This window comes from Dendropsophus ebraccatus, chromosome 10 (assembly GCF_027789765.1).
Source record: "Dendropsophus ebraccatus isolate aDenEbr1 chromosome 10, aDenEbr1.pat, whole genome shotgun sequence".
Lineage (NCBI taxonomy): Eukaryota > Metazoa > Chordata > Amphibia > Anura > Hylidae > Dendropsophus > Dendropsophus ebraccatus.
In genome coordinates this window covers 75,187,874-75,201,558 of record NC_091463.1, presented here as the reverse complement: position 1 = coordinate 75,201,558, position 13,685 = coordinate 75,187,874, and positions in this window count along the sequence as shown.

Genomic DNA, 13,685 nt, shown 5'->3' with positions numbered 1-13,685 from the left:
CACCCGTGTCATAGACTCCATTCTATGCACAGGCGGATTCCGTCGTCCATCCAAAGAATGAACATGTTGGACGGAGAGTGGAATCCGCCCGCGCATAAAATGGAGTCTATGACACGGGTGGAGACGTCCGCCTGCATCACTCCGCTGGTGGGTGCCAGCTGTGGAATGCACGAAGGGTTATCTGTCGCGATTCCGCAGTGTGCACGTACCCTTAGAGTGTATGTAGGAAGGGACACCCAAATCCAGCCCCCAGATGTCCCCAGATGCCCCTCCCCCCATCCTCGGAACAAGTGGGAAGATCGTCCGGGAACTGATCTTCCCACTGCTGGATAAAGGTTACCATCTGTACGGGGATAACTTTTATACCAGCACCCCCTCTTCCGGTCCCTCGCTGCCCAAGCTACTGTGGCTTGCGGCACGATCCGAAAATATCAGAAGTAGTAATAGAGCCCTAATATTTAGCAGCCATGGAGCGGACCCAGCGCTTCTGGATATGAGGGACCCCGTATCGCACCAGGACAACATTTTCCAGGTGACGTCCCCCACACTGGAGAAAGGGAGACCCCAGAAGAAGTGCAGAGTGTGGCGTAACAAGGGGATCAGGAAGGACACCATATTCCATTGTGACGCCTGTCCTGATCACCCCGGCCTCTGCATACAGGATCGCTTCAAGGAGCACCACACCTCATTGGGGTTCAAAATTTTCTAAATTCTGTCCCTTATTCCTATTTCAGGGGTCACATTGATCCAGGGATTATTCTGATCGCCAATATGGAGTCTGGAATTTTTCCCCTGTGATGAGGCTACTGTCATCTGCCTCACGAGGGTTTTTTGCCTTCCTCTGGATCAACACAGATTGAGTTTGATGGACACCTGTCATGTTCAACCTTATAAACCAATAATTGGCCTAATACCCCCAAATAAATTAATAATTGTCCCTTTTCCCCAGCTAAATAGGTATGGCCGCCATTCCCATTAGAGACTTGCCATGATGCAATTACAAACCCTCTGTGCTGCCAGGACAGTAAAAAACCCCCACAAGTGACCCTATTCTGGAAACTACACCCCATAAGGAATCTAACAAGGGGTGCAGCGGGGATATGGCCCCCTGGTGACGGCCATATTTGGGACGTGAAAATGAAAAAAATGGTATTTTTTATTTTCTCGGCACATGTTCTACATAACTGCCCGTCACCAGTGGGGTCCATATGCTCACTGCACCCCTTGTTAGATTCCTTATGGGGTGTAGTATCCAAAATGGGGTCACTTGTCGGGGGTTTCTACTGTCATGGAAGCACAGGAGCTTTTTAATTGCGACATGGCCTCCATCCTCCATTCCAGCCTCTAAATGGTGCTCTGTCCCTTTAGTGGCTTGACCTGTGCCCATATGGCACATTATGCCCACATGTGGGGTATTTTCGTACTCAGGGGAAACTACCCTACACGTTTTGTGTTCATTTTCTTTTTTAACCCCTTGTGGAAATGGAAAAAATCAAGGCTAGACCAATATTTAGTGTAATTTTTGTAAAATTTTTACTCTAAATCATTAATCTTGTCATGATTTTTTTTATTTTCACAAGGGGCTAAAAGATAAAAAAAAACACTAAATGTGTAGCGCAATTTCCCCTGAGTACGGAAAAACCACACATGTGGACATAAAGCGCCGTGCGGTTGCAGGGTAAGCCTCCGAAGGGAAGGAGCGCCATTTGGTTTTTGAAGGCTAGATTTGGATGGAATGGATTTCGAGGGGCCATGTTGCATTCAAAAGGCCCCTGTGTTGCCAAGACAGTTGAAACCCCCCCCCCCAAGTGACCCCATTATGGAAACTACACCCCTCAAGGAATGTAACAAGGGGTGTAGTGAGCATATGGACCCCACTGGTGACGGGCACAAATGTGGAACAACGTGGCGTGAAAATGAAATATTACGTTTTTTACACTATAATGTTGGTTTAGCCTTGAATTTATCAATTTTACAAGGGGTTAAAAGAGGGGAAAAAACTAAATGTGTAGAACAATTTCCCCCGATTCCGTAAATACCCCACATGTGGACATAAAGCGCCATGTGGGCGCAGGGCAAGCCTCCGAAGGGAAGGAGCGCCATTTGGATTTTGGAGGTTGGATTTGGCTAGAATGGATGATGAATGCCATGTCGCATTTACAGAGCCCTCGTGCTGCCAAAACACTGGAAACCCCCCACAAGTGACCCCATTCTGGAAACTACACCCCTCAAGGAATCTAACAAGGGGTAGTGAGGATATGGACCACTTGATGACGGGCACATTTGTGCCATGAAAGTGAAAAAATGAAAATTTTCCCTTTCACGTCACATTGTTCCACATTTGTGCCCGTCACCAGTGGGGTCCATATGCTCACTGAACCCCATGTTAGATTCATTGAGGGGTGTAGTTTCCAGAATGGGGTCACTTGTGGGGGGTTTCCAGTGTTTTGGCAGCACGAGGCTCTGTAAATGCGACATGGCCCTTGAAATCCTTTCCAGTGAAATTCAGCTTCCAAAAGCCAATTGGTGCTCCTTCCCTTTGGAGGCCTGTCCTGCGCCCCCTTGGCGCTTTATCGCCACATGTGGGGTATTTCCGTACTCGGGACAAACTGCGCTACACATTTTGTATCTTTTTTTTCCTCTTATCCCTTTAAGAAAATGAAAAATTGAAGGCTAGAACAACGTTTTAGTGTAAAAAATAAATTTTTCTTTTTTCACGCCATAATGTTCGGAAAATCTGTGAAGCACCTGTAGGGTCCAAATGCTCACCGCACCCCTTGTTACATTCCTTGAGGGGTGTAGTTTTCTAAATGGTGTCCCTTTAGGGGTGTTTTTTAGGTTTTGGCACCCCAGAGCCTCTGCCAACCTGAAGTGGTACAGTCAAAAATTACCAAATTTAACGGAGGCGTTGAAATTTACTAGGCGCTCCATTGTATCTGAGGCTTGTGGTTGCGTCAAATAGCACAATAGGGCCACATATGACAGTTGCATTGTACGCTAACTACATAAGTTTCCGGACGCATATTCACGGAGCGCACTACAGCCGGAAGCTTCCGTAGTGTGAACCTAGCCTAAACCTGAACAGGTCCCTAAAAATATCTGATTTTGAAATTTTACTGAAAATTTGAAAATTTGCTGCTAATGTTTTAAGCTTCCTATTGTCTAAAAAAAAATGAAAGATTGTTTAATAAATGCCGCCACCATAAAGTAGGCATGTTGCTTATGCTATTTAATATATAATTTATGTGGTATAACCACTTTCTGTATAAGCAAAAAAGTTTCAAAGTTGGAAAAATGCAATTTTTCACATTTTTTCACGTTATTTGTTTTTTTTTCATAAAGATTCGTTATGAGTATCGACTCCAATTTACCAGAAATGTAGAGAACAATATGTCACAAGAAAACAATCTCAGAATCAGCCGGATAGGTAAAAGCATCCCGAAATTATTAATGAATAAAGTGACACAGGTCAAATTCATAAATTTTGTCTCTGTCATTAAGGCCATTTCAGGCTCTGTCCTTAAGGGGTTAAAGGGGTAATCCAGTTAGGTAAAATATATGTTGAATCATCCCCCCTCTGGAGACTAATTCATTCCATACACGTCTTTACCTTTTCAGTCTTCTTCCCTCAGTTTTGAGCTGCTGCTTTCTGCTGAAGATATAGAAAACTGTATCTGAGCTTTTCAGTCATCTCTGCTCTTAACCCCCTTTCTTCCCCTCTCTTCTGAGACCGCTAATATAAGCAGATGTCCCTGTCTGCAACGTTGTAGCTTGTTTGTAATGCTTGGAGGATTAATCACAGTGAGTTCATCAGCAACTTGACCTCAAAATAACCCTCCCAGCATCCCAAGGAACCTACAATGTTGCAGATAGGAATGTTTACATGAGCTGTCGGGGAAGGTAGGGAGGAGGGAGGGAGGAGAGAGACGGAAAGAAAAGCTCATACACATATTTTTGTGTCTTTAGCAGAAAGCTGCAGCTCAGAACTGTCAGAAAGAGACTGACTAGATAATAACAAGTATGGAATGAATTGTTAGTCTCCAGGTGGGGGGGATAATTCAACAAATATTTAAAGTAATCAAAAGATGACTTTAAAGCTTTGGATATTATGAAGAAGGTTGTTAGTTGTAGGTCATTGATAGAGTGTAAAGCAAGGGTAGGATGGAATCCTACAACAAAAATATTGTCTCTCTTGTGGCACCTATAGATTGCTACCCTGTTAGGAATTGTTTGGCTCGTTGGGCTAAAGGTCCTAATATACTTTTAAAAATCTGACCTACTCCCCATTCTCTCGTGCTGAAGCATAGATTGACAGGTAAATCTGCCACAAACAAGTAAAAAGGCTACTCTAAGGTGTATGGTGAACATTAGTTCATATGTGTCAGAAGGCCACCTCATGATCCATTTCTTTCATAGGCATTTAGTTGTTATTGCCAGCACTATACCTGCATTTTACTGTTATTCTAAGGCTGGGTTCAAACTTTATATTTTTTTCATCCATTTATAAAAAAACTGATGGAAAAACTGATGCATTTGTGTGCATCCATATTGATCCGTTTTTCCATTGACTTTCATTGTAAAAAAAACAAAAAACGGATATGTACACAAAAAGGTGGTCGACCAAATTTTTGTGTACGTAAAAAAAAAAATCTGATCTGGAAAAACAGATCAAGACAGATGCACACAAATAGTAACATAGTAAATAAGGTTGAAAGAAGACAAGAGTCCATCAGGTTCAACCTACAGAAACCCTACTGTGTTGATCCAGGGAAGGCAAAAACCCCATGAGGGAGAAAAACTCCCTCCCGACTGCAATGGCAACTAGAACAATCCCTGGATCAACGTATCACCGGAAATCTAATGCCCATAACTTGTAATATTATATTGTTCAAGAAAATCATCCAGGCCTCCCTTGAACTTATTTAATGAATCGGCCATGACAACATCATGTGGCAGAGAGTTCCACAGTCTTACCGCTTGTACAGTAAAGAACCCGCATCGATGCCTATGATGAAATCTTCTTTCCTCTAGACGTAGAGGATGCCCCCTTGTCATGGTTACAGACCTAGGAGTAAAAAGACCACTACAAAGATCTCTGTACTGTCCATTCATATATTTGTACATTGTGATCAGATCGCCCCTAAGACGTCTTTTTTCTAGCGTAAATAACCCCAAGCTTGATAACCTGTCCTGGTACTGTAACCCACCCATTCCCTTAATGACCTTTGTGGCCCTCCTCTGCACCCGCTCCAGTTCACCTATGTTCTTCTTATATACAGGTGCCCAAAACTGTACACAGTATTCCATGTGTGTTCTGACCAGTGATTTATAAAGAGGCAAAACTATGTTCTCATCTTTAGCATCTATACCTCTTTTGATGCATTCCATTATTTTATTAGCCTTGGCAGCTGCTGCCTGGCACTGATCACTAAAGTTGAGTTTACTGTCCACCAATACCCCCAGGTCCTTTTCGGAAGTAATTTTACCCAGTGTTTTATTATTTAGCACATAACTGTACTTATTATTTCTATGGCCCAAATGCATAACCTTACATTTATCCACATTAAACTTCATTTGCCATTTCTACACCCAAGCCTCTAGCTTCTCCAAATCCCTCTGTAATATGATATTATCCTCCTCTGTACTGTAAATGCATCAAATTTTCGGCCATTTTTGTAAAAACAGATGAAAAGAACGGATAAAGAAAGTAGTTTGAACCCAGCCTAACTGAAATAGATGCTTTTTAAAAAATATATATTTTTCTGTCTTATTAGACTCAAAACACCACTGGGCCTCAAAAAAGGCTGGAGGTCTGTCAGTGTTCTGTTATGCAAAAGAACACTGCAGAGACACCATCACATGTCTCGACGTCAGTGAACTAGCCAGACCTTCCCTCCGGGAAGGAACAACCAAGCCAAAGCGTTCTCCAGTCAAGGAAACCACCTCAGCAAGGTATCCATCCACAGACAGCCGTTTCGGGGTTTTTGCCCCTCATCAGTGTGGAGTAGGTTTCTGGCTAGTGGGAGCAATGACTAGTAAGTGCATGCAAAAGGACGCTGGTTGACCTCAGGGAGATCAACCAAAACACCGCAGAGACACCATCACGTGTCTCAACGTCAGTGTATTCTAGAACATTGCCCCCTGGGAAATCGAATATGCAAAAGAACACTGCAGAGACACCATCACATGTCTCGACGTCAGTGAACTAGCCAGACCTTCCCTCCGGGAAGGAACAACCAAGCCAAAGCGTTCTCCAGTCAAGGAAACCACCTCAGCAAGGTATCCATCCACAGACAGCCGTTTCGGGGTTTTTGCCCCTCATCAGTGTGGAGTAGGTTTCTGGCTAGTGGGAGCAATGACTAGTAAGTGCATGCAAAAGGACGCTGGTTGACCTCAGGGAGATCAACCAAAACACCGCAGAGACACCATCACGTGTCTCAATGTCAGTGTATTCTAGAACATTGCCCCCTGGGAAATCGAATATGCAAAAGAACACTGCAGAGACACCATCACATGTCTCGACGTCAGTGAACTAGCCAGACCTTCCCTCCGGGAAGGAACAACCAAGCCAAAGCGTTCTCCAGTCAAGGAAACCACCTCAGCAAGGTATCCATCCACAGACAGCCGTTTCGGGGGTTTTGCCCCTCATCAGTGTGGAGTAGGTTTCTGGCTAGTGGGAGCAATGACTAGTAAGTGCATGCAAAAGGACGCTGGTTGACCTCAGGGAGATCAACCAAAACACCGCAGAGACACCATCACGTGTCTCAACGTCAGTGTATTCTAGAACATTGCCCCCTGGGAAATCGAATATGCAAAAGAACACTGCAGAGACACCATCACATGTCTCGACGTCAGTGAACTAGCCAGACCTTCCCTCCGGGAAGGAACAACCAAGCCAAAGCGTTCTCCAGTCAAGGAAACCACCTCAGCAAGGTATCCATCCACAGACAGCCGTTTCGGGGTTTTTGCCCCTCATCAGTGTGGAGTAGGTTTCTGGCTAGTGGGAGCAATGACTAGTAAGTGCATGCAAAAGGACGCTGGTTGACCTCAGGGAGATCAACCAAAACACCGCAGAGACACCATCACGTGTCTCAACGTCAGTGTATTCTAGAACATTGCCCCCTGGGAAATCGAATATGCAAAAGAACACTGCAGAGACACCATCACATGTCTCGACGTCAGTGAACTAGCCAGACCTTCCCTCCGGGAAGGAACAACCAAGCCAAAGCGTTCTCCAGTCAAGGAAACCACCTCAGCAAAGTATCCATCCACAGACAGCCGTTTCGGGGTTTTTGCCCCTCATCAGTGTGGAGTAGGTTTCTGGCTAGTGGGAGCAATGACTAGTAAGTGCATGCAAAAGGACGCTGGTTGACCTCAGGGAGATCAACCAAAACACCGCAGAGACACCATCACGTGTCTCAACGTCAGTGTATTCTAGAACATTGCCCCCTGGGAAATCGAATATGCAAAAGAACACTGCAGAGACACCATCACATGTCTCGACGTCAGTGAACTAGCCAGACCTTCCCTCCGGGAAGGAACAACCAAGCCAAAGCGTTCTCCAGTCAAGGAAACCACCTCAGCAAGGTATCCATCCACAGACAGCCGTTTCGGGGTTTTTGCCCCTCATCAGTGTGGAGTAGGTTTCTGGCTAGTGGGAGCAATGACTAGTAAGTGCATGCAAAAGGACGCTGGTTGACCTCAGGGAGATCTCTGCGGTGTTTTGGTTGATCTCCCTGAGGTCAACCAGCGTCCTTTTGCATGCACTTACTAGTCATTGCTCCCACTAGCCAGAAACCTACTCCACACTGATGAGGGGCAAAAACCCCGAAACGGCTGTCTGTGGATGGATACCTTGCTGAGGTGGTTTCCTTGACTGGAGAACGCTTTGGCTTGGTTGTTCCTTCCCGGAGGGAAGGTCTGGCTAGTTCACTGACGTCGAGACATGTGATGGTGTCTCTGCAGTGTTCTTTTGCATATTCGATTTCCCAGGGGGCAATGTTCTAGAATACACTGACGTTGAGACACGTGATGGTGTCTCTGCGGGGTTTTGGTTGATCTCCCTGAGGTCAACCAGCGTCCTTTTGCATGCACTTACTAGTCATTGCTCCCACTAGCCAGAAACCTACTCCACACTGATGAGGGGCAAAAACCCCGAAACGGCTGTCTGTGGATGGATACCTTGCTGAGGTGGTTTCCTTGACTGGAGAACGCTTTGGCTTGGTTGTTCCTTCCCGGAGGGAAGGTCTGGCTAGTTCACTGACGTCGAGACATGTGATGGTGTCTCTGCAGTGTTCTTTTGCATATTCGATTTCCCAGGGGGCAATGTTCTAGAATACACTGACGTTGAGACACGTGATGGTGTCTCTGCGGTGTTTTGGTTGATCTCCCTGAGGTCAACCAGCGTCCTTTTGTCAGTGTTCTGTTGTCCTTCCAGATTCTACCTTTCCTGTAGATCGTTTTGAGAAGTTGGTGACCTACTGTACAACCAGAATTTGATCATCATTATTGATCGGCAAATTAATAAGGTAAAGAATCAGTACTCAATAACAAATAATGGTTGAAACTTGTGTAGGTACTGTAGACATCACACGCATAGCTTGGATACCACATTTACAAAAATGCCTCTGCAACTACTCGACAACTTATTATTGTGGGTAGTAATTATTCAAAGTTTCATTCATTAATTAAAGTTTTTCACAGTTAATAGGGAGGGTTGTCTCACCACAAAAAAATGCTTAAGGTACTGTATCATTATAAATACTGTGTTTTCAACTGCATTTACAGTATTTGATGCTACATGTTTGGCTTTTGCTCTAAGTTTGAAACACAAAAACAAGTTAAAGTAAAAAAAAAAAAAAAAAACACCTGAAAACACAGTATGGCTATGTTGCCACAATTTATTGTATTTTATTTTTTTACGTGAAAAACATCTGTCTTTTGATCAGGGGCCATTTTAATACACTGGTGGGCCCCCCTTTCCCTTTTTGCACCCCCAACCCAGTGTTATCAAAATCGGTGTTCCCCACACAGTATAATGCCCTCCACACTGTATTAGGAGCCCCAATACATAAAGAAGTTGTCTTATAAATACTCCTACCACCATACATTGATCACATATTGCCTTAAAACTGCTCTGAACAAAACAGAACCATTACATGTGCTGCCCCCATTGGTATATAGACCCCATTGTGCTGCCCCCAGTAGTATATAGACCCCATTGCGCTGCCCCCAGTAGCATATGGACACCATTGTGCTGCCCCCAGTAGTAAATAGACCCCATTGTGCCACCCCCAGTAGTCTATAGCCCCCCTGTGGGCTCCCCCAGTTGTATATAGACCCCATTGTGCTGCCCCCAGTAGTATATAGACTACCTGTGTGCTGACCCCAGTAGAATATAGACCCCTGTGTGCTCCCCCCAGTAGTATATAGACCCCATTGTGAGGCCCTCAGTAGTATAGACCCCTTGTCTGCTTTCCCCAGTAGTAAATAGCTCCCTTGTGTGCTGCCCACAGTAGTATACAGACCACTGTGTGCTGCCCCCAGTAGTATATAGAACCCTTGTGTGCTGCCCCAGTTGTACATAGACCTCTGTGTGCTGCCCCCAGTAGTACTGTATATAGAACACATGTGTGCTGCCCCCTGTTGTATATAGACCCCATGTGTGCTGCCCCAGTTGTATATAGATCCCCTGTGTGCTTCCTCAGTTGTTTATAGACCCCCTGTGGGCTTCCCAGTTATACATAGACCCCCGTGTGCTCCCCAAGTTATATAGACCCCTTGTTTGCTCCCCCAGTTATATAGACCCCCCTGTGTGCTCTGCCAGTTATATATGTAGTGGTGTTTTATCACAGTCATGTGTAGTACGGTGTAGGTGTTGTACTTGGCCAGCGATGGTATTGTTGTGACGCCAGTGCTAGTCCAGCACACAGGTGTGATGGTAGTACCTGTTTTAGTGTGGCCAGTCCGTACTGTTTCCCAGATGGTCGGTGACCTGCCAGGCTGTGATGGGTCCCTTGGGCTCTTGTCATGGTAGTTCTGAGTATCAATTGACCCACCCGGACTATCGATACCACCACCAACAGAAAAGAGGAAAATTAACCCAAGGCATCTAACTTGTAAGTGTAAGGTGCTGGTGCTGAGAAAATAATCTTTGTACAGTCTTTAGTGATACAGACTTTAGTGCTTCAACTGAGTTTCTACTACGGACATAGTTGAGTGAGCAGAATACAGTAGAGGTAGTTGCAGCGGTGTTTGTAGATTTTAGATTAAAGTAGAGCAGCGTAGTGGAGAGGAGTTTGTCAAGAGAGTCCCAAAACAAAGTAGTACTGTGCTTGGGAGTATTTGTGGGAGGTGTTGAGGCATTTTGGATTGGGGGAGGGTTTTTTGAGTATGGTTCAGTTGCTGTATCAGAAGCCGATAGCTGTGGTACGGACTGGTGATGAATTCTTTGCCTTAAGTAGGGGTACCCGGCATGGATGTCCTCTCTCCCCTCTGCTCTTCGCCCTTGGAATTGAGCCCCTAGCAATTATGGTCAGGTCGGATGTTTTAGTAGAAGGCTTTGGGGCGAGGGGCGGAGGGGACAGGATATCCTTGTACGCGGACGATCTCCTTTTCTTTTTAAAGGATCCGGTAATTGGAGTCCCACGTATAATGAGTTTAGTCCAAGAGGTGGGGAGATTTTCTGGCTTGTTAATAAACTGGGGAAAATCTACCTTGATGTCCCTTAACCAGAATGTGGACCTCTCTTTCCCCCCACTGTACAATTTGGGAAAGGGAATAGTTTTACATATTTGGGTGTACAGATATCAAGAGATCTGAACCGGTTCGATGAACTAAATACCAAAAATGTTGTGAACCAGATAGATAAGAAAGTATCCATTTGGTGTAAATTAAGGTTATCCAAAATAGATAGAATAATATTAATGAAGACAATCCTACTGCCCAAACTTCTTTACTTATTCGGTGCTACCCCAGTTGGGATTGGGAGAAAATATTTGAAAAGAATTAAAGTGGCTTGGAATGCACTGATATGGGGGAGAAAAAGGGTGCGGATGAAATTGGAGGAACTATGTGTACCCCTGGAAAGGGGAGGATTGGGATTCCCCAATATAGAAAAATACTTGTTAGCCTCGGAATGTTTCTGGTTGTCCAGATGGAAACAAGATAATCTTTGCAGTTATTTGAGAGAGAAGGTAGGGGAAGGGGTGTGGGACATCTTCCAGGTTTTGGAGAGTGGACTTTTAGAAGGGAAAGAATGGAGGAAGTTAGTAATGGTAAGATCTTTAAGTAGGGTTTGGAAAAAACTTAAGAAAGAACTTAAGAATGGATGATCATTGAGAAACTTTGGCTTGCCCCCATACATCCTAATTCCCTATTATGGTCCACTTCTGACACTACTCCCCCAGGGCCGGTTCTGGGGCCTATTGCCCATACTAAAAGGATCTGGACAGTCTGTATACGAAAATTTCCCCTAGCATCCCAACACTCCCCAATGACCTCTTTTTTGTTCCACCCGAAATTCCCAGATAGCCTCACCAGTGGAATGACAAAACACTGGTACGCTAACGAACTATTCCGCTTTGCGGACATTGTGAATCCGTCCGACCGTACTTTGCGACCCTTTCCGAACCTAGCCTCTGCCTTTCAACTCCCCATGTCAGCGCAATATCAGCACCTGCAGATCAAACACTACATGTTGTCCCTATTCTCTTCCACTACAGTATCAGCCCCAACAGACTTCGAGCAGCTATGCAAAGCAGGGGTCTCCACCAAGGGTCTTATTTCGGATATATATAGAATCCTTAAGAAACCCGTGCCGGATACGGAAGTTAGATACCCTTACATGGATAAATGGGAAAGTCTCTTTGGGAGGCAGCTACCTATAACCGTCTGGAAGACAATCTGGGACAGGGCTGCCAAGACTTCCATATGTGTGACATATCAGGAGAACCAATATAAGATAATGTTTTTTTGGTATTACACACCAGAGGTCTTGCATGCTATGAACCCAACACTCTCCAATATCTGCTGGAGATGCCAGCGGGACTTGGGGACCCTACCGCATATCTACTGGACATGCCCATCTATCACACCTTATTGGCGCATGGTTAAAAGTCTTCTTAGAGAAATTACAGGCCTGGACATCCCTTTAGACCCAGTATTCTATCTATTCAATGTAACCTCTCTTAAGATGGGGCGTATGGTTCTGAAACTGCTGCTCCATGTCCTCACGGCTGCCAGATGTCTGATTGCTAAGTACTGGAAGCGCGCTGCCCCTCCTTCAAAGGAGGACCTGTGCGCCCGAATCCTGGATGTGAGAAACATGGAGCAGCTGACGGCTATGCTTGATAATAAAATGGAGTATTTTAAAAAGATCTGGCGCTTGTGGGACACCTATTGGGAAGAGAGAAACGTCATCCATACCCCACAGTCCCGGAGCCAATGATCTTAAGATTCATAACGATGTCCTCCCCTCCCCCTGCCACCGCCCTTATGTGTCCCCCTTGTGTTTCTAGTCTGGTCTTGGTGAATTCCCCCTTGTTCACCGTTCTTTACTCTGGTTCAACACATTTTGAATGTATTCTTTGACACTATGTTAACCGTGGGTTTTTGTACCCCCACGATTTGTACTTTGCATTTCTGAGATATCTCTTTACATGCGGCTGTGATCCGCTACTCTTTCTGGAATAACCTGCATTGTTCGGCTATGTCTTTTTCTATGAAAATCTTTAATAAAAAATACAATTATAAAAAAAAAAAAGAAAGAACTTAAGAGAGATGGATTTTGCTCCACTGTGGCTGAGCGACGGGGTTAGTGGTTTAGGCGGATCAGCAGCAGGGAAAGGTTTCCTAGAAGCAGGAAGAAAAACAGCTAAGGAAGTAATGCAAGGAGGAGAAATTAAAAGTTGGGCCAACTTAAGAGAAGAATACAACTTAGATGAAAAATATTGGTTGGAATATGTGAGGTGTAAAGCTGTAATCCGAGAGAACCTAAAAAGGAATCAAGGCAGCATCTGTGATTCAGGCCCAGTAATAGAAAAACTTAGGAAGGGGGTAGTATGTAAAAGGGAGGTCAGACTGCCATATTCTTGTTTCCTTCTGGACGATGAGGTGGGTGAGAAGGGGAGGCTAAAATGGGAGGGTGAGATAGGGAAATTGGAAGATGTTCAATGGGAGAGAATTCTTAAAGGTATTAAAGAAGTATCCCGAGTAAGTTCCCATAGAGTTATCCAATTCAATATTGTTCACCAGCTTTATTACACCCCATTATTCTTGTCTAAGTTCAATGAGCGGAGGGGGGATAATTGTCCAAGATGCGGAGTTGGTCGGGCCGGATTTGAACATATGATGTGGTCATGTGGGGCTCTTAGAACTTTCTGGGATGGGGTTCATAAGAAAACTATGGAAAAGGCAGAGTTAAGGTTTGATTTAGATCCAGTATTGGCTATTCTAGGGGACTCCTCATCTATATTATGTAGGAAGAGCAATAGAAGAGTTGCTATGAGGTTGTTGTTCTATGCAAGGCTGGTGATAGTGAGGAAGTGGATGTCATCTGAGACCCCAAGTGTAAAAAACTGGGAGAATTGTGTGGTTAAATTTGAAAAATGTCAGTAATTTGTTATTTTTATTTTCACCTTGGCGGGGGAGGGGGGGGGGTAATCTAATTAGAGGAACACTTTATG